The 21,313-nt window shown below is 47.5% G+C and overlaps 1 long non-coding RNA gene across 1 annotated transcript in view; it reads left to right on the forward strand.

Annotated features, from left to right (window-relative positions):
* The window catches only part of LOC141076119 (uncharacterized), a 32,693-nt gene extending 13,816 nt beyond the window's left edge, over positions 1-18,877 (forward strand). Inside the window, exon 2 of the long non-coding RNA XR_012227419.1 lies at positions 17,753-18,877. This is a non-coding gene — a long non-coding RNA (uncharacterized lncRNA). The remainder of the gene's footprint in view (positions 1-17,752) is intronic.
* The last annotated feature ends 2,436 nt before the right edge of the window (positions 18,878-21,313 follow it).

The following is a 21,313-nucleotide window of genomic DNA, read 5'->3' on the forward strand; positions in this document are numbered from 1 at the left end:
CATAACGTGTTTCATAAGTCTCTGTTGAAGAGGTTTGTTGAGCCAGTGGTTCCTATGGCGGCACCTCCTGACCCTGTGTTGGTTGAAGGTAATGTGGAATATGAGGTAGAGAAAATACTGGATTCTCGTCTGGCTAGACGGAGACTCCAGTATTTGGTCAAGTGGAAGGGTTATGGCCAGGAGGACAATTCTTGGGTCTCTGCCTCTGACATTCATGCCGATAGATTGGTTCGTGCTTTTCACCGGGCCCATCCTGATCGGCCTGGTGGCGTGGATGATGGTTCGGTGACCCCTCCTCAAGGAGGGGTACTGTTGTGAACTCATTTTCTGGTTTACCTCTGGCTTTTCCAGTGAGGGTGGTGGAGATGGCTGTGTTGACAGAGGAGTCGTGAGTTCTCCTTCCGGGCTCCCTCTGGTGGTGACAGCAGGTAATGAAGCTGATCTAAATTGCAGAGACCTGCCACCTGAGGAGGAGGACTGTGAATGGACATCAAGAACTCTGACTGGATTTAAGACAGCCGACTCCCTAATTTTGTGCTGGTGACTTTCTCCTGCCCTGAGGTTCTGGTTTCCAATTCTGTTCCTGCCTTCTCAAGCTAAGTGTCCTCTGCTATTTTTCACATGAGATTTGATCTGGTTTACTCAGTTTTTGTGGTCAGCCAGCCCCTGCTGGGGCTGTGCTGAATTCCATTCTTATGTCTCTGTTTATGCCAGTTTGCTTTTTGTTCCTGATCAGATTGGTCTCTTTTTGCTCTGTCTTCAGAATATACCAGAGTGCTGATATAGGGAATTGAAGTCTAGCGACTTCAGGGTTTTTATTATCAGAAAGTGTTGGACATTTTTTGGCAGGGTTTTGTGCGTGATTTCCTGTCCTTTCTAGTTAGTGTGGGCCCCATTGTTTGCTCAGCCTATTTTTCTATCTGTGTTTGTGTTTTCATCTTGTCTCACCATCAATACATGTTTGGGGGCTGTCTATTGCTTTGGGGTCTGCTCTGGGGCAGTTTAGATTTCCCCTTTTCTTGCTTTAGGCTTATTTAGTTCTCCGGCTGTGACGAGGCGTCTAGGATCATCGTAGGTACGCTCCACGGCTACTGCTAGTTGGGTGGATAGGATCAGGGGTCTGCAATCCGCTTAGTTACCAACCTCTCTGGTTTTCTGGGGCTTAGCTTGTTTTTGTTTTTCCTCCTCAGTGACTCATTCATAACACCGGGGGTTCGCTTTCTCTGGGAGCACGGTGCTGCAGCCTGCTCTCTGTCCCGTGTGCTCTGCTCTGCAACTCGCGCGCTATGCTTTCGCGCCCTCACCCTGCACAGCTTCCTGTCCACCGCCCCTTCCCTTTCGTCACTGCCCCTCATGGTCACATGGTACAGTCGGTCCAGGCTAGAAAGTCTTCCCCCGGCATCCCTGCTGTCTGGCTAGGTGGTTCCGGACACAGAGCAGGAGAGGTAACCCCTTTTGGACTCTTCTTCCTCTTCACCCTCTTATATTCCCCTCTCTTTTTGCTCGCCATTCCACGGGCGAGATCTTCTGTAGTTCCTGTTGACAGTCTTCCAATCCCTGAGCAATTTGTTGCCAGACAAATTGGTCTTGGTTATAGCAAACAGGGGGTACACTGGCAGTTGAACGCTCAGAGCGTCGCAAATCAGAAGGAGCAGCCGTGTCAGCTGTTACGGGGGGAACGATGGCTTGAGTTGCTCCTGCTGGGTTGGCAGTTTCAGGCACCAGCCTCCCTTCCGTGCCCCTGGGGGGAAATTGGGAGTCTTCCTCATCTTCAAAATCAACGTTAGCCATGGAACTAACTGTGGGGCAGCAGGTACTTCTTGTAAAAACCAGGGGAAGAGTTTTGAGGAGATCATTTGCATATTCCCAGTGCCTTCTGGGATAAGTGAAGAGTCTCCACGAGCTCAACGATCACTGGGTTTTGGCTGTTGCAGCTGAAAAGAGGAAATCGGAAAACCAGGGGAAGAGTTTTGAGGAGATCATTTGCATATTCCCAGTGCCTTCTGGGATAAGTGAAGAGTCTCCACGAGCTCAACGATCACTGGGTTTTGGCTGTTGCAGCTGAAAAGAGGAAATCGGAAAACCGCGCGCCGAATTTTGGCTCATCTTTCATTGTTTTTATGAAATCTCAATATGGAAGAGGCCAGGAGCCATTTGGTGAGCTGCATTTCTTGCTACATGTTCACAGACTTACCAGTGGAAAAGCCAAACTTCACATGCCACAAATGCAAGCTTGTGTCCCTGTTGGAGGAAAAGTTGCAAAATCTCGAAGAGAGGTTAGCTACGTTGAAGATCATTAAGGAAGGTGAAGAGTTCTTGGACAGAGCAGAATTATCTCTTCATGTTACAGAAAGAGAAGAAATTCGAAGTGCACCTGAAGAAACAGAGGAATGGAGACATGTGACCCAGAGAAGCAGGAGGATCAGGAGGCAGTCAGCACCCATACTGCTCAGGAACCAGTACCAGGCTCTCACGCAGGAAAATGATGAAGAAATACATCAGGATAAGACTTTGCCAACAAACAGCAACCTTGTACGCCTTCAGAGTCCTCCTGGATGGAGAAAGAAAAATGTTGTGAAGAAGAAACGGAGAGTGGTGGTCATGGGGGATTCCCTGTTGAGAGGAACAGAGGCCGCTATCTGCAGACCGGATATAACTTCAAGAGAAATGTGCTGTCTTCCAGGTGCAAAAATTAAAGATGTGTCTGACAGGATATCAGGACTCTTCAGACCTACAGATGACTACCCATTCCTGCTACTACATGTGGGGACAAATGACACCGCAAGAAATGACCTGGAAACCATCTGCAGAGACTTTGAAGACTTAGGCAAGAAAGTGAAAGAACTGGGAGCGCAGGTGGTCTTCTCTTCCATCCTCCCAGTGGATGGCCATGGAACAAGTAGGTGGAATAAGATTCTGCAGGTGAACAACTGGCTACGTCGATGGTGCCGTCAGCAACGATTTGGATTTCTGGATCACGGAGTGAATTACTTATACGATGGACTACTTGCTAGAGATGGGGTGCACCTTACGAAGACTGGAAAGCATGTATTTGGAAGTCGCCTTGCTACACTTGTAAGGAGAGCTTTAAACTAGAACAACATGGGAAGGGAAGCAAAAGACCAGAAAAAGCCATACACCTGACAAATGCTATTGAGAACTCTGCTATTAGAAGTGGAAGGGAAGAACAAAGACAAAAGAATCTAATTAATAAAAATATTGGAGAAAGAGAAACCTATCACAAGCTAAAATGTTTCTATACTAATGCACAAAGCATGGGCAACAAACAAGGAGAATTGGAACTACTAACACAGGAAAAGAAATATGATGTAATTGGAATCACTGAAACTTGGTGGGACAATACACATGATTGGAATACAAGACTAGAAGGATAGAACTTATTTGCAAGAAACAGACTTGATAAACGAGGAGGGGGTGTTGCATTGTATGTTAGAAATGCGTATATCTGCACAGAGATTGAAGCTTCAGAGACTGGGAGTTCTGTGGAAACTGTTTGGGTAAGAATACAAGGACAGAACAATGGAAAGGACACCATTGTAGGCATTTACTACAGGCCGCCTGTGCAAGCTGAAGATATGGATGAACTCTTTATGCATCAAATGGCCAAGTTCTCCAAAAAATATGACATAGTTGTCATGGGAGATTTCAACTATCCAGACATTTGTTGGGAATCTCTCTCAGGCAAAACTAACAGGTCAAGGAAATTCTTATCCTCTCTTGCTGACAACTTTATCTTCCAAAAGGTAGGGGAGAAAACAAGGGGAACTGCTACCTTGGATCTAATCCTTATAAACAGGGAGGAAATGGTTGAGGAGGTAAAAGTGGCTGGGACCCTAGGAGGTAGCGACCATGCTATTTTAGAATTTTGGATAACTAGAGGCGGAAGACCTGTGAAGACTCAGACTTCAAGGTTAGATTTCAGAAAGGCAGATTTTAAGGGATTCAGAAAGAGAATTGGAGGGATCCAATGGCTGGATATCCTTAAAGACAAAAATGTCCAGGAAGGATGGGAAATCTTGAAAAATGAAATTCTCAAAGCACAGTTGTTAACAATTTCGAAAAGAGGGAAGAATAGGAAGCATTTAAGGAAACCAGGATGGATGAACACAGAACTTAAGCACATGCTAAAAAGGAAGAAAAAAATGTTTATAAAATGGAAAGAGGGAGGCATATCTAAAGAAGAATATAATGCTGTTTGCAGAACCTGCAGGGCACAAATCAGATTAGGTAAAGTTGAAAATGAATTGAGGCTTGCAAGAGATGTCAAAAGCAATAATAAAGGATTTTGGGGATATGTCAAAAGTAAAAGAAAAGTCAAAGATGCTATAGGATTTTTACAGGATGAAAATGATGAAATGGTAAGACAGGATGTTGAGAAGGCTGAACTTTTAAATTCCTATTTTGCATCTGTTTTCTCTCAGAAAGGAAATGTAACATCAACTGTTATTCACTGTCCTATTAAGGGAATAGAAGAATCCAGGATCTCTATAAACAGAAAGATAGTGAGGAAACACTTAGCTAACCTAAATGAATTCAAGTCTCCAGGACCAGATGAATTACACCCCAGAGTACTGAAGGAGATAGCATAAGAAATTTTTGAACCCCTCTCCATAATCTTTGAAAATTCTTGGAGAACAGGAGAAGTGCCAGAAGACTGGAGAAGAGCAAATGTTGTTCCTATCTTCAAAAAGGGGAAGAAGGTGGACCCAGGCAACTATAGGCCGGTGAGTCTGACTTCTATACCAGGAAAGATCTTTGAACAAATTATTAAACAACATGTATGTCAATACCTGGATAAGAATGAAGTGATTAAACAGAGTCAGCATGGGTTTGTAACTAATAAGTCATGTCAGACTAACTTAATTTCCTTCTATGACGGTATCACTGATTGGGTGGACCAAGGAAATGCTGTAGATATAGTATATCTTGACTTCAGCAAAGCATTTGACAAAGTCTCTCACACAATCCTTATTGAAAAAATGACTAAGTATGGAATGGACAAGGCAACTGTTAGGTGGATTCATAACTGGCTTAGTGATCGGACCCAAAGAGTGGTCGTAAATGGCTGTACATCCAGTTGGAAGAATGTCTCAAGTGGGGTACCACAGGGCTCTGTCCTGGGCCCTGTATTGTTCAACATCTTTATCAACGATTTAGATGAAGGAATTGAGGGTAAACTGATTAAATTTGCTGATGACACAAAGCTAGGAGGGATAGCTAATACTAGAGAAGAGAGAGAGAGGATTCAAAAAGATTTAAATAAACTGGAGAAGTGGGCAGCAACTAACAGAATGGTTTTTAACAGGGAGAAATGCAAAGTACTACATCTGGGCAATAAAAAAGAAAAAAGCATATACAGAATGGGAGGAATAGGGCTAAGTGACAGCACATGTGAAAAAGGCTTGGGTATACTAATAGATCACAGACTGAATATGAGTCAACAGTGTGATGCAGCAGCAAAAAAGGCAAATGCAATTCTAGGATGCATTAACAGAAGCATACAGTCTAGATCACGTGAAGTCATTATTTCCCTCTACTCCTCTTTGGTCAGACCTCATCTGGAATATTGTGTCCAGTTTTGGGCACCACATTTTAAAAAAGACATCAACAAACTGGAGCAAGTTCAGAAAAGAGCGACCAGAATGGTGACCGGTCTGCAAACCCTGTCTTATGAGGAAAGGTTGCAGGATTTGGGAATGTTTAGTTTGCAAAAGAGAAGACTGAGGGGAGACTTAATAGCTGTCTACAAATATCTAAAGGGCTGTCACATTGTAGAAGGATCAACTTTATTCTCATTTGCACAAGGAAAGACTAGAAGCAATGGGATGAAACTGAATGGGAGGAGACACAGATTAGATATTAGAAAAAACTTTTTGACAGTTAGAGTGATCAATGAGTGGAACAAGCTGCCACGAGAAGTGGTGAGTTCTCCTTCAATAGAAGTCTTCAAACAGATGCTGGACAGACATCTGACTGGGATGATTTAGCGAATCCTGCTTTGAGCAGGGGGTTGGACCAGATGGCCCAGGAGGTCCCTTCCAACTCTACGATTCTATGATTCCATGATTCTACTCCGTTAGGATACCGAGACAAACAGGGCCGCAACATATTTCGGTGCAGGGTGCGAGTGGGGGCTCCCTCTTCTGCTTCTGGCTGGACCTCATAGACGGGGCCTTTGGCAGTGACTCGACGTTTCACCTTGTATGGGCCCTTATCCCAACGGTACTCTAACTTGTTATGAGGGCACTTTTCTCTCACTAAAACTCGGTCTCCGGCCCGTAGAGCTGTCCCTCGTAGAGGGGTGACTTGAGGATGCTCCAGCTCCTGTAGCCTGTTCTGTACTAGTCGACGGAGGGTCTGTAGCTGACGACGGTGTTTTCAAACCCAGGAATACACCCCCTCCGTGGGTAGTCCTCCTCGGACTCTAACTCCAATTCAGTCATCTCTTTTCCGGGCCGTCCGAAGAGCAGAGAGCAGGGTGTGAAGCCGGTGGTGCTGTGCTTATGATTGTTATATACCCATACCAACTCAGGGACGTATTCGGGCCATTGTGCCTTCTTCTACGCCAGTGTTCTTAACATTTGGATCAGGGTACGGTTAAATTTCTTGCAAGCTCCGTTCCCCTGTGGATGATAAGATGTTGTCCGAGATTTACCGATCTTATACATCTGGTGCAACTCCTCCATCACCCTTCCAAGAAAACAGGCTCCCTAATCGGAGTGGATACGCTTAGGACACCCATACACCTGGATGAAGTGCTTGCAGATAGCATGAGCAGCGGACTTGGCAGTCTGATCCCGTGTTGGCATCACACCGGCAAACTTCGTGAAGTGGTCCACCATTAACAAGCAGTACTAATAGCCTTGATACGCTGGCCCGATCGTCAGATAGTCTATCGTCAGCAGATCCAGAGAGCTGGATGACACCATCGCTTGCGTGGGAGCCCGCTGTTCAGGTGGTTTGGCCAATTCACAGCAACTCACTGCTGACAGACTCTCTCCACCACACTCCTCAGATTGGGATGGTAAAAGAGGCGCTGCAGCCATTGAAAGGTCATTTCAGGGCCAAAGTGAGGTCTTTTCTCATGAGCCTTTGCAGCCACCCGGAACACTAAGGATGAGGGAATCACTGTCTGCCAGATGATGCTGAGTTCTGACTGTAGAAACATCTTCCAATAAAGGATGCCGTCCCCCAGCTGAAGTCTTTCCCATTTCCGAAGCATTCGCAGCATTTCAGGTGGTGCAGTCCTCCTCTCATGATGGCTGAGCGTCTGTTTAGACGTGACCCACCGTCTCAACGGGGCTATCTCCTGATCCTCCTGCTGCACTCGGACCCACTCATCGCGGTGTTCTTCCACTAAACTTGCACAAGTCTCCTTCTCTTCTGTCTGCCACATAGCTGCCACCGTCCTGGCAGTTCCTCCAAATCCCAGGACTTCCATAGACTCCAGCTCTTCAAACTGATTAATTGAAACAAGTTATCTGATGGAGAGCAGATATGGAGTTTTGTATACAGAGTAATTAACAAGTACCCTTCTGAACAAATGTAACATTTTTCCAACTGCAAAAAAACAAGCAGATAATAAACGTATGTTTTGTTAAACAACAGTTTTATAATGAGTGTAATAAACTGCAGGTACGGAGGATGTCGCCACGTATCCGAGACAGACCAAGAGTTAAAGGTTTATTTACAGGGATATAACAGTAAAGCAGAACAATGGAGCTGAAGAAAGCAGTTAAACGGTTATGCAGTATTAAAACAGTTAAACTCCGATAATTATAACTTATCAGTCCGGGGAAAGCTTGATTGAAAGGTCTACTTCACCCACGTCGGCACCAGCAACTTCGGTGCATGCAGTCTCTACAGTCTCTGCTCAAGTTGAAGTTGGGACCTCCAGGGGTTAAAGCAGAAAGCTGATGAGGAACCTGAGTCTCTGTGTAATACCCCGCATGTCTCACCGCAGGAGCAATGCTGCGCATGCTGTTAAGTCTCTTCACCACAATCAGGGGCTCCGGCTCGTCATTGTGGTCCCCGGTGCGCTCACGTCATAACGCTTTGTCCTTCAGACTCAGTCCTCAGAAGCATCAAATACCGCCTGGACCTTTTACAGAAGACTCTCCCAGTCCGGGCTGAAGATAGCAATATCGTCCAGGTATGCAGCGGCATTTTGCTTATGAGGTGCAAGGATTCTATCCATAGCTCTCTGGAAGGTCACCGGGGCCCCCTGCAGTCCAAACGGCATCCAGACATATTAGAAGCATCCGTCCAGTGTAGAAGACACAGTCTTCACCTTGGCTTCCTGTGCCATGGGGATCTGCCAATATCACTTCGTCAAATCCAAGGTGGTTATGTACCTTGCGGGCCCAAATCTCTTCATTAGCTTGTCGATGCGTGGCATGGCATATGCATCGAACTTGGAGACCTCATTCAACTTCCGATAGTCGTTGCAGAATCTCCATTCACCATCGAGCTTTGTGACCAGGACAATCAGGCTTGACCAACCGCTCTTGGATTCCTCAATGACCTCGAGTTTTAACATACGCTCCACCTCCTCGAAGATCACTTCTCGACGGGCCTTCCAGAATTCGATAGGGCTTTACGTTTGCACGCACTTGTGGCTCCGTCAGAACTTTGTGTTCTACGACCCTTGTGCAGCTCAATAATTACGAGAAAAGGTCCCTGTTCTTCTGGAGCAACTCCTGGCACTGCTGTTTCTGGGTTTTCAACAGCGTCTCCATTATGGCAACACCTCCAACCTCGCCTTGTGGCTGGCCTAGCAAGCACAGAGTTTCAGCCGGCTCTCTGTCTTGCAATGGCTTGATGAGGTTGACATGGTAGAACTGATATGGTTTCCATCTTCCTGGTTGTTGAATCTTATAGTTTACATCACCAAGCTTCTCCATGACCTCATATGGCCCTTGCCATTTGACAAAAAACTTGCTCTCCACAGTAGGAATTAGCACAAGAACTCAGTCTCCTGGATTGAACTGTCTCACTTTGGTTGACTGGTTGCAGACCCTGGCCTGAGCTTCTTGTGCCTGGAGGAGATCACCTTCGCAATTCTTTGCTGCATCAGTGCCACATGCTCAATGATGCTTCTGTAGGGCGTGACTTCAGCTTCCCAAGTTTTCTTGGCTATAGCTAGGAGACCTCGTGAATGTGGCCATACAAAAGTTTGAATGGCGAGAAACCTGTAGAGGCCTGTGGAACATCACGTATGGAGAACAACAGATACGGTAAGAGACAGTCCCAGTCTATTCAGTCATTTTCTATGGCTTTCCTCAGCATGCTCTTCAGTTCGTTATTAAACCTTTCGACAAGGCCATCTGTCTGAGAATGGTACTGTCATGATTCCAGTGCAGGTTTTTGAGCTGCAATCCGGGGGTTAATGTCTGGAGCTCTGTGCAGGTTTTGACCTGCACACTTGGGGTTAATGATTGTGGCCTCTTTCTGGTTCTGGGAGAGCTTCATAAACCTCTGGGTAGCTTCAATCCCTGCCAGTTATACTTTTGCCTTTGGCCTAGTGTGCTGACCCCCGTGTGCCTGTATATTGCTATAGCTTGTTTATATGGTCCTGACCCGATTCTGTTTCCCGTTGTGAGTTTGCCTGTTGATTTTGTACTGCGTTATTATCTGTGTATGACTCATTGCCTGTGACCTGACTACTCTCTGCTCGCCCCTCTTGTACCCTGCAGCTATCTCTGTGTATGACTCATTGGCTACGTCCTGACTATTCTCCCTGTCTATGCCCCTTGGTAACTTTGTCTCGCAGTTACTCTGCTAGGAATTGTCTTGCAGCTCCTAGCTCTGTGGAGTTTAGGCCACGCCTCTAGCAGTCACGTGCTTCAGGTCCTGCGGGTCTGAAGTACACATCTATTCGGTTGCTGCCCGCTCCACAGGTATCTTTGAGCACGCTTTCGCTTTACTCAGGGCACGCGCACTGGCTCAGTGAGCAAGTTCAGTGCGGTGTCTCTGACATTATAACTGGCCTACAGTTTTGTTTTTTTTTCTCTCCTCACTTCTGCAGCATGCACCCAATGTGTGCTTTATCTGAGCAGGTGAAAAGCTTGACTCAGTCACTGCAGAAGCTTAGTTTGGAACACCAAGCTCTGGCCCAGTCCCAACGGCGGGTTGAGGACTCAGTTCAGGGGGTACTTTCCGCTGGCTTCCAGCAGGTGGGGAATAGAGATGTCATTTTAGTCCCACCTGAATCCCCGGTTAAATTACCAGATATGTTTTCTGGTAACAAGGATGATTTCAGGGCATTTAAGGAGGGCTGTAAGCTATTTTTTTCTCTGAGACCCCGCTCCTCTGGGGATGAGAAACAGAGGGTGGGGGTGGTGATGTCCCTGCTTAGGGGGTCCCCACAAGCCTGGGCATTCTCGCTTTCCTCTTCTGCCCCTGAGAGAATGTCTGTGGATGCATTTTTTGAAGCCTTAGGGCTTATTTAAGATGAACCTGATAGAGTGCGGTTGGCTGAGGACAAAGTAATGAGTGTCTGTCAGGGGGAGCACTCGGCCGAATGGTTCTGTACTGAATTCAGACGTTGGGCAGCGGAGATTTCCTGGAGTGATGCCGCCCTGCGGGGGTTGTTCCACAGAGGCCTGTGTGAACGTCTGAAGGATGCTTTGGCACTTCATCCTCCGCCTGACTCCCTGGAGGATGCCATGGTCCAAGCGGTTCGCATGGATCGCAGGCTGCGGGCTAGAGGCATTATGCAACGGGAAACGCCCTTATTCTTCAGTGGAGATGAGACCCAGACTCTTCCTATGGCTATGGAAGTGAACGCTGTCACCTGTGAGGGAAAGGAAAAAAGACGCCGCCGGGAAAAGCAGTTGTGCTTCTATTGTGGGAAATCTGGACATTGGAAGAAGGACTGCCCCTCCTGTCCGTCATCCTCCAAGATGGCGGGAAACGACTAGGTCTGGGTAGTAATCGAGGAGGCTACCCAGACCTTCAGGTACAATTTTCCTCATGTGCAAAAATGGTGCTGCAGGTGGAACTGGAACTTGGTTATGGTCCTGTTCAGACTACTGCTTTTATTGACTGCGGTTCGGCTGTAAACCTGATTGATACCAAGGTTATGACTCTTTATAAGATAGGGACAGTCAGGCTTCACGATCCTGTTAAACTTGTGGCAATTGACTCATCTCCTCTTACCCAAGACGGTATCTGTTGCAGGTCTGAACTTTTTTCTCTAAAAGTGGGTTCCACTCATGTGGAGAAACTAAGTTGTCTGGTGGTAGATAACTTGCCTGCAGGACTGGTACTGGGGATGCCTTGGGTTCAACGCCATAATCCTACCATTGATTGGGTTACAGGGGAAATCACTCAATGGGGATGCAATAGTAAATGTGGTAACCGGGGACATCTTGTTAACGCTGCTAAATCAGTGTCTGTGTCGTCTGTCGATCTGGAAGGTATTCCGGAGTACCTGAAAGATTTCGAAGACGTTTTTTCCGAAAGTGAGGCTGAGGCGCTGCCACCACATAGACCCTATGATTGTGCCGTTGATTTAGTACCCGGAGCCAAGTTACCTAAGGCTCGATTGTTCAATTTGTCTGGGCCTGAGCGCCAAGCCATGAAGGAGTACATAGCTGAGAGTCTCCGCAAAGGGCATATCAGGCCTTCTGTGTCACCTGTGGCAGCAGGGTTCTTCTTTGTGAAGAAAAAAGATGGTGGTTTGCGGCCGTGCCTCGACTTTCGGGAACTGAACAAGATAACGGTTAGGAACTCTTACCCGCTTCCCCTCATCCCAGACTTATGTAACCAGTTAGCTGAGGCCCAATGGTTCTCCAAGTTGGATCTGTGGGGTGCCTACAATCTGATAAGGGTTCGGGAAGGGGACGAGTGGAAAACGGCATTCCTCACATCAGAAGGACTCTTCGAGAACCTGGTAATGCCATTTGGGTTAACTAATGCACCCGCTATTTTCCAAAATTTCATCAATGTTGTGTTTTCTGATCTGATAGGCCGTTTTGTTATTATTTATTTGGATGATATTTTGGTGTATTCCCAGGACAGTCAATCTCACTTGCAACATCTAAAGACAGTTCTCCAGAGACTCAGGGAGAACCAATTGTTCGCCAAATTGGAAAAATGTTAGTTTTTTGTACAGGAGCTGTCTTTTTTGGGGTTGATTGTGTCCTGTGAGGGGTTTCGTATGGATCCTAAGAAGGTGCTGGCGATCGCTGACTGGGTTCAGCCTCGAGATCTCAAGGGGCTCCAGCGCTTCTTAGGATTTGCGAACTATTAACGGAGATTCATTAAAGGTTTCTCACAAGTGGTTAAACCACTCACGGATCTTACCCAGAAGGGAGCTGATGTAAAAAATGGGTCTGTACTCGCTAAAGAATCCTTCTCAGCTAGAAATGTTTTATGTCTGCCCCGGTGTTGGTGCAACCTGACCTGTCCAAACCATTCATTGTGGAGGTGGATGCTTCTGAAGTGGGGGTGGGGGCTGTGCTGTCCCAGGGTCCGGCCACCCTTACCAATCTCAAACCCTGTGCCTTCTTCTCCAAGAAGTTCTCTTCAGCTGAGAAAAACTATGATGTAGGCAATAGAGAACTTCTTGCGGTCAAGCTGGCATTTGAGGAATGGAGGCACTTTTTGGAAGGGGCGGCTCACCCTATCACGGTTGTCACAGATCACAAAAATTTTGCTTACCTTGAATCTGCTAAGAGGCTTACTCCTAGACAGGCCCGTTGGTCACTTTTTTTTTCACGATTTCAGTTCTCAATTACTTTTCGACCGGGATCCAAAAATGTTAAAGCGGATGCCCTGTCCAGAAGTTTTGATCCAGTGTGTCCCCCTGAGCCGCCGTCCTCCATTCTTCCCCCAGGGGTGGTAGTGGCGGGGGTCTCAACTGAGTTGGAACAAGAAATCCTAAGGGCTCAGGCCCTAGCTCCGGCAACCAGGCCAAGCGATAAACTGTTTGTTCCAGATTCATTGCGGCCTAGACTTCTGCAGGAGTTTCATGATTCTAGGCTGAGTGCTCATCCAGGTATCACGGCCACTAGAGAGGCAGTAACCAGGGGTTTTTGGTGGCCTTCATTAAGGTCCGATGTCAAGGAATTTGTTTCTGCTTGTGGCATGTGTGCCCGTTCCAAAAGCTCGCATAACCGACCGGCTGGGGAACTCATACCTTTACCGGTTCCTGATAGGCCATGGACTCATCTTTCCATCGATTTTATTACCGGTCTTCCACCTTCCAGGGGCAATACCGTGATCTGGGTGGTGGTGGACAGGTTTTCTAAACAGGCCCATTTCATTCCCTTGGCAGCATTACCTTCAGCAGAAACATTGTCAAGGTTGTTTGTGCAGCATGTGGTCCGATTGCATGGGGTACCCCTGAATGTTGTGTCTGACAGAGGTGTGCAGTTTGTGGCCAAATTTTGGAGGGCGTTCTGTATGAAATTGGGCATCTCACTCTCCTTCTCGTCAGCATATCACCCAGAGAGCAATGGTCAGACGGAACGCACCAATCAATCCCTGGAACAAATTCTCAGGTGTCTGACCTCCGCCAGACAGGAGGATTGGTGTGATGCGTTACCGTTGGCTGAATTCGCTTTTAACAACCGGGTGAGTCAGTCCACCAACATGTCCCCATTCCTGATTAACTATGGCTTTAATCTGCATTTTGGGGAGTTTTCTCGGGTGGATTCCGGTTGTCCAGGAGCAGAGGGGTCCGTTCAGCGGTTAAAAAACCTCTGGGCTGAAGTCCGGCGTAATATCGCTCAGGCCCAGGGGAGATACAAATATTTTGCGGACAAAAAGAGAGCCTCGGGAGACATGTTTCAGGTGGGAGAGAAGGTTTGGCTCTCCACGCGTAACATCAACTTAAAGGTACCATCAGTTAAGTTGGGACCAAAGTTCATTGGTCCGTACGAGATTATGGAGATAGTCAACCCTGTGGCATATAGGTTGCGTCTCCCCACCTTAAAAATATCTAATGTGTTCCATAAGTCTCTGTTGAAACCAGCAGGATCTGTCAAAGAGAACTCTGAGACTGTTTTTCCTCCAGTGCTGGTGGAGGGTCAATTGGAGTATGAGGTCGGACATATTGTGGACTCTCGGCGAGTGCGCCGCTCTTTGCAGTACCTGGTCCACTGGAAGGGATATGGACCAGAAGAGCGCTCGTGGGTCCCTGCTCGTTCGGTACATGCAGATCGCCTGGTTCGGGCTTTCCATGCCAAGTACCCGGGGAAGCCTGGGGGTCCAGAGGCCCCCCGTTGAGAGGGGGGTACTGTCATGATCCCAGTGCAGGTTTTTGAGCTGCACACCGGGGGTTAATGTCTGGAGCTCTGTGCAGGTTTTGACCTGCACACTTGGGGTTAATGATTGTAGCCTCTTTCTGGTTCTGGGAGAGCTTCATAAACCTCTGGGTAGCTTCAATCCCTGCCAGTTATACTTTTGCCTTTGGCCTAGTGTGCTGACCCCCGTGTGCCTGTATATTGCTATAGCTTGTTTATATGGTTCTGACCCGATTCTGTTTCCCGTTGTGAGTTTGCCTGTTGATTTTGTACTGCGTTATTATCTGTGTATGACTCATTGCCTGTGACCTGACTACTCTCTGCTCGCCCCTTTTGTACCTTGCAGCTATCTCTGTGTGTGACTCATTGGCTACGTCCTGACTATTCTCACTGTCTATGCCCCTTGGTAACTTTGTCTCGCAGTTACTCTGCTAGGAATTGTCTTGCAGCTCCTAGCTCTGTGGAGTTTAGGCCTCGCCTCTAGCAGTCACGTGCTTCAGGCCCTGCAGCTCTGAAGTACGCATCTATTCGGTTCCTGCCCGCTCCACAGGTATCTTTGAGCACGCTTTCGCTTTATTCAAGGCACGCGCACTGGCTCAGTGAGCAAGTTCAGTGCGGTGTCTCTGACAGAAGGAGTTAAAAGGTTGACTGATGATGGGTTACTTAAAGGCGCTGAGGAATTCCGTGGCTTGGCACATGAATTGTATAATGAAGGTTATGTGGAAACTGAACAGCAAGTGAATTCTGATTGTTTCTGTTACTGCTATGTTGAAGAAGGAAAAATTGTCTATTATTATGGCAAAGACGGGATGTTTTATGGTTCAAGAAAGTGACTGTGGTGTGAGAATGTGATTGATTAAAGAAGGAACTAAGTTTGATATTAATGTGTCAGGGAAATAGTTAAAAGTGATGATTTGAAAGAAGAGGTCTCCCTGCTAAATGACAATTGTACAAGGAGACCGAGAGTCGCAGCCCCCACCTCTGCTGACGGCACCTATTATCATTGCTAGTGGTTGAGTGTCCACCCCTTCCATTTACCAGCTACAGAGAGAAAAAAAAAAAAAAAAGGAGCAAACAGCAGCCTCCAGCCCCCACCGCAGCTGCGAGCACACAGCCAGTCTCTTATCAGTATCACTGAGTATCATTGGAGCACACAGCAAACTCTCGCCCCCCTTCCTCAAACTTCAGCTAGTGGGAGCCCTGCTCCTCAGCCCCTCCCTGCTAATTCTCGTTACTGCTCAGCTTGTAATCTCTCCCACATGTCCTGTAAATTTACTAGGGGTAGATTAATTATCACAGTACCGCTCCAGAATACAATTCCAAGATGATGGTCAGATGGTTTTTTTTGTTATATAATCCCTATGTAGATGAAGACAGTGAGGAAATCTGTATTTTGCATGCCCTTCCTACAGTTATGATGGCCCTGATAGGCTCAGATCCACCCCCAATATTGCCTGAGGATCAATGACTCACCCAATACCTCTCAGAGATACTATCTAAAATCTGGTCAAAAGGGCCAAATGATATAGGGAAAATGCCTGTAGAACCAGTAAATGTGTTTCTCAAACCTGATGCCTAATCCTCATACTCTTTTGTCCCAAATACCCCAGGATGCTGCTTGGTTTACAGTTATTGATCTTACCAATGCCTTCTTTAGCATTCCGTTACACCCAGACTGCCAGTGTCTATTTGCATTCACTTATAAGGTTATCAGGGACGACAGTTAATATGGACAGTTATGTCACAAGGGGCCCAAAACAGTCCCAACCAGTTTGAAAAAATATGAGCAGGTGTCTTTTGCCATTGTTGCCATTGTTAGCCTCCTTAAGTATCTGGCAGCACTGAACTGTCGGGTTTCGGCCTTGAGACTTCAGTTCTGCCTTGGTCAAGTGATGTTCTTGGGTCACTGTCTCCTTCAGGGTGCCAGACACCTCTCAGAAGAAAGAATAATACCTGTCAGCTCCCTTCCTTTCCCAAAAGATGAAACTGAACTCCAGCGTTTTCTTATGCACTTATTGTTGTCAGTGAATACCGGATGCATCCCGCATAATGCAACCCCTTTACAACGCCTTGAAAGACGGTATAATGAACTATAAGGAAAGATGGCAGTGATGAGGATTACCTCCAACATGATTGTTCCCAACTTCTGACTGAAGAAACAGCTACTCCACCAAATGTCAGTGAGAATCCACTCCAAAATCCTGATCTGGTTATACACGGATGGTTCAAGATATGCTGACGAGTTTGGCAGATTCCACACGGGATATGCTGTTACCACAGAGGACACTGTAGTGCACGCAGCTGCACTCCCGCCATCACAGTCAGCACAAGAAGCAGAACTCCAGGCTCTGTCTACTGCATGTACTTTGGCCAAGAACAGACAGGCTAATATATACACGGACTCACGGTATGCATTTGGTATTGCTCACGATTTTGGGGCTCTATGGGCCAATCGAGGGTTTATTACTACTGCCGGAACCCCAGTGAAAAATGCTGAAGCTGTTAAAACCCTCATGGATTCGATCAAATTACCTACTCAGGTGGCTATTATCAAAATTAAGGCGCACGGTCCTAGGAACAGTCCACAGACTGTTGGCAACTCATTTGCGGATGTGCAAGCAAAAGCCGCCTCTCTCTTACCCGTTGAACCAACCATACCAGCTATGGTGATCTCACGCTCTCAACGTACACAGTTACAAGAAGCATTGACCCTACAAGAACCTGATGATCTACAACAGACTGAAGTTTTCTGTCGAACCCCGCGAGACCGCTTAATGACGATGCAGAGAATGTCTCCAAAGGAAGAGGTGAAGCGATGGAAGACTGATGGGGCACGAATGGATAATGGTCTCTGGAAAAAGGACCAACTTGTGTGTCTCCCTAAGCGGATGTACCCTTCTATTGCCACATGGGCCTACACATCGAGGAAAGAATCAGGCCCTCGCACTGGTGCAAAAATTCTACTGGGCCCAGGTTCTCCAGTTGGCCGGAAGCATTCCCTGTTACCAACATGACTGCAAAAACCACAGCGAAGAAACTGGTGATGGAAGTTATTTGCAGATATGGGATTCTAGAAGTTGTTGAAAGTGATCAAGGTCCGGCCTTTTCTTCTCATGTGCACTAAGAAGTTCTGACAATGCTTGGATCCACTGTAGCCCTCCATACTCCGTACCACCCACAAACCAGTGGGGAAGTTGAGAGGCTGAACGGCACACTGAAAGGACAATTGACCAAAACGATGCAGGAGACTATGGCTCCTTGGCCAGAGCTCCTACCCATTGTACTATACCATATTCGTACTACCCCTATTGCAAAATATGGCTTGTCCCCATATGAGATATTGTTTGGTACTAGGCCCCCAGTTGCAAATTTCCAGCCTCAGCAGTTATCAGAAGAAACTGACCGTGTTGTTCAATATGTTATTCTGCTTAGTAAAAATCTTGCTAACACCTATGTTCTAGTTTTCTTTTCTTTTCCAGATTCAGCAGAATCCGACACCTGTCATAACCTGAAGCCTGGTGATTTGGTAGTCGTGAAGAGGCATGTCAGGAAGCACGGACTAGAACCCTTGTATGACGGTCCCTATCAAGTTCTCATCACCCAACAAGCCAATAGCAAATGAAGGGACATAATGTTTTGGTTTTCTGCATTTTTCATATTATTATTATTGGTAGAAGATAAAAGTTAAAGTTAGAAGATATTCAATGACTCAGAGATTAATACGATAAAGACAATGATCGTAATAAGGACAGCTGGTGGTCAGACACCTTCTCCTTTCTCAATCCAGCCAATTGATTTAAGGGAATTGGGGGCTGGATAGCTGGGATCTTACAAAGCTTGTTACACATTGCTGCCTGTATCCTTGTTGTATATGTGATACTAAAACTTGTTCTTTGGTGTATTTCTGTATGTATTAGGAAATTCTGCACTAAGACAGCTAATGATGATACCAAAGGTTTCGTTGCCCCTGCTCTTCTCTGCACCGATCTCAAAAGGCTACTTGATGAAGATGTTGAAGTCAAGCACATGGCTACCTACAAAAGATCTCCATCACCATCATCAAAAATTGTTATTCGTGAGCTGCAGTATACAGGGGGGATGGGTGCACCGCGACAGCCATGACTGGTAACACGGCATCAGTCATGTGAAGACCAGTACCCCTCAAGCTGTTAGCTTGGGATAGCACCTCTGATGCTGCATATGTGTTAAAAAAATTTATCTAGGGGGGAATGTGAAGGGTTAATACTAAAATCAGAGCTTAAGTTTCACTTCTCCATTTCTTTGTAAGGTTTTGTTTCTTAGTTTTGTTGTTGTAAGATAAATTTTTATAATTGGCATGGGCTGTCATGAAACCAGGCTGTTTCCATCAGGTGCAAGATAAGGGGCTCGGGGGGGAGTGTATTGCTCTGAATATGCCATTATACTACTTTCTATTTGGATACGGACATATATGTAGTTTCCGGTTTTCTTGCAATATTATTGGCTTACAAAGTGAAATGATGCTATTGGTACTTGAGAACCTTGCATAATCAAGCAAAAGATTATAAAAGATGTGACTAAAATAAAGGGGCTTAGTGATCTGCCTCGATCCTCCCGTACAGATACCCCAGTCTCCGTGTGGTCATTTGAGTTGCTAGCAACACTGGAATAATTTGGAAATCACTGGCTCAACCGTGAAGGGTTAATTTAGCCCTCCCAAATGAGCCCCATATAATGTTCCATACAGAAAAATAGGCCCCATATAATACTCCAGACAGAATGATGGGCCCCATATAATGCTCCAGACAGTATAATAGGTCCCAATGCCTCATATAATACTCTATACAGAATAGGGCCTCATATATTGCTCCATACAGAATGGGCCCTATGTATTGCTCCTTATAGAATGGGCCCCATATAATGCTCCATACAGAATTATGGGCTCCATGTAATGCTCCAGACAGAATAGTGGGCCCCATATAATGGTCCATATAGTATAATGGGCCCCAATGCCTCATATAATACTCTATACAGAATGGGCCCAATATAATGCTTCATACAGAATGAGCCCCATATAATGCTCCAAACAGAATAAAGGACCCATATAATGCTCCATATAGAATAATGACCCCATATAATGATCCATACATAATAATGGCCCCATATAATGCTTCATTCAGTATGGGCCCCATATAGGGATGAGGGAGTATATTCGTTAGGATTCGGTACTCGGCGAGTAATGCGGTACTTGCGGTACTCGAATCCTGGTGAGTAAAGTTCACTACTCGCCTTGCAATATTCGGCACAGCCCGCACAGTCCCGCACAGCCCGGCACAGTCTCCGCACATCCCAGCACAGTCCCGCACAGCCCGGCACAGTCCCCGCACAGCCCAGCACAGTCCCGCACAGTCCCCGCACAGCCCAGCACAGTCCCACACAGCCCGGCACAGTCCCCGCACAGCCTAGCACAGTCCCGCACAGCCCGGCACAGTCCCCACCCAGCCCGGCACAGTCCCCGCACAGCCCGGTACAGTCCCCGCACAGCCCGGCACAGTCCCCGCACAGTCCCGTACAGCCCAGCACAGTCCCCGCACAGTCCCGCACAGCCCGGCACAGCCCAGCACAGTCCCGCACAGCCCAGCACAGTCCCAGCACAGCCCAGCACAGTCCCAGCACAGCCCAGCACAGTCCCCGCACAGCCCGGCACAGTCCCCGCACAGCCTAGCACAGTCCCGCACAGCCCGGCACAGTCCCCACCCAGCCCGGCACAGTCCCCGCACAGCCTAGCACAGCCCGACACAGTCCCCGCACAGCCCAACACAGTCCCCGCACAGCCCAGCACAGTCCCCGCACAGCCCGGCACAGTCCCCGCACAGCCCCGCACAGTCCCCACCCAGCCCGGCACAGTCCCCGCACAGCCAAGACCAGTCCTGCACAGCCCAGCACTGTCCCCGCACAGCCCAGCACTGTCCCCGCACAGTCCCATACAGCCCAGCACAGTCCCCGCACATTCCCGCACAGCCCGGCACAGTCCCCGCACAGCCCAGCACAGTCCCCGCACAGCCCAGCACAGTCCCCGCACAGCCCAGCACAGTCCCCGCACAGCCCGGCACAGTCCCCGCACAGCCCGGCACAGTCCCCACCCAGCCCGGCACAGTCCCCGCACAGCCCAGCACAGCCTGGCACAGTCCCCGCACAGCCCAGCACAGTCCCCGCACAGCCCAGCACAGTCCCCGTACAGCCCGGCACAGTTCCCGCACAGCCCAGCACAGTCCCCACACAGTCCCAGCACAGTCCCGCACAGTACCCACATAGTCCGGCACAGGCCAGCACAGCCCCGCACACACACAGCCCATTACTCGCATTTCCCATAGACTTACATTGGACTCGCTACTCGTTACAAGTACTCGAGTATTAGGAGCTACTCGTAACAAGTACAGCAAGTCAGAGTATTTCACTACTCGCTCATCCCTAGCCCCATATAATGCTCGATACATTTTTTTTAAAAATCAAACACCTTTTTCTCTTCCCACGGCAGCAACTTATGTCTCTCTGCAGTGCTCAGTACAGAGGGCGTGCGGTAGTGATGTCATCGTGCCCTCTGCCCAGAAAGGTCATAGAGTCAGAAGACGCAGAAAAGACAGGACCTGCAGAGAAAGAGAGAGAGGTAAGTATTTCAAACATATTAAAGCACCCTTCCCCCCTCCCGCCGTCTTACGGGCCTAATAGCGTGCACTTGTCGGGTGTACTGGGTGGTGAAGCTGGCCCTGCCCGCCTGCCTGCAAGGGTTTCCCTCCACCACGAGCCCAAGTGCAGCTGCACCGGCGGTATGTCCACCCCTGTAGCAAGTTGTTTCGACATTGACGTGCATCTGTTCTTTCTTATGTTTCTTTTACATTTTTTGATGCTGGTTTCTGAATGGACCTGCCTGAAAAAGACATCATGTGTACATAGGCGTAGGTTATCTCTGCTCAATTAGTCTTTTTGATGACTATTTGTAGCGGAAACTGAGCAGAACCTCCAAGTATTTGCGGAGGATTTGGAGAGTTTCCGCTCAGTTT

This window comes from Dendrobates tinctorius, unplaced genomic scaffold (assembly GCF_039654945.1).
Source record: "Dendrobates tinctorius isolate UK_male_01 unplaced genomic scaffold, ASM3965494v1 ptg000388l, whole genome shotgun sequence".
NCBI lineage: Eukaryota > Metazoa > Chordata > Amphibia > Anura > Dendrobatidae > Dendrobates > Dendrobates tinctorius.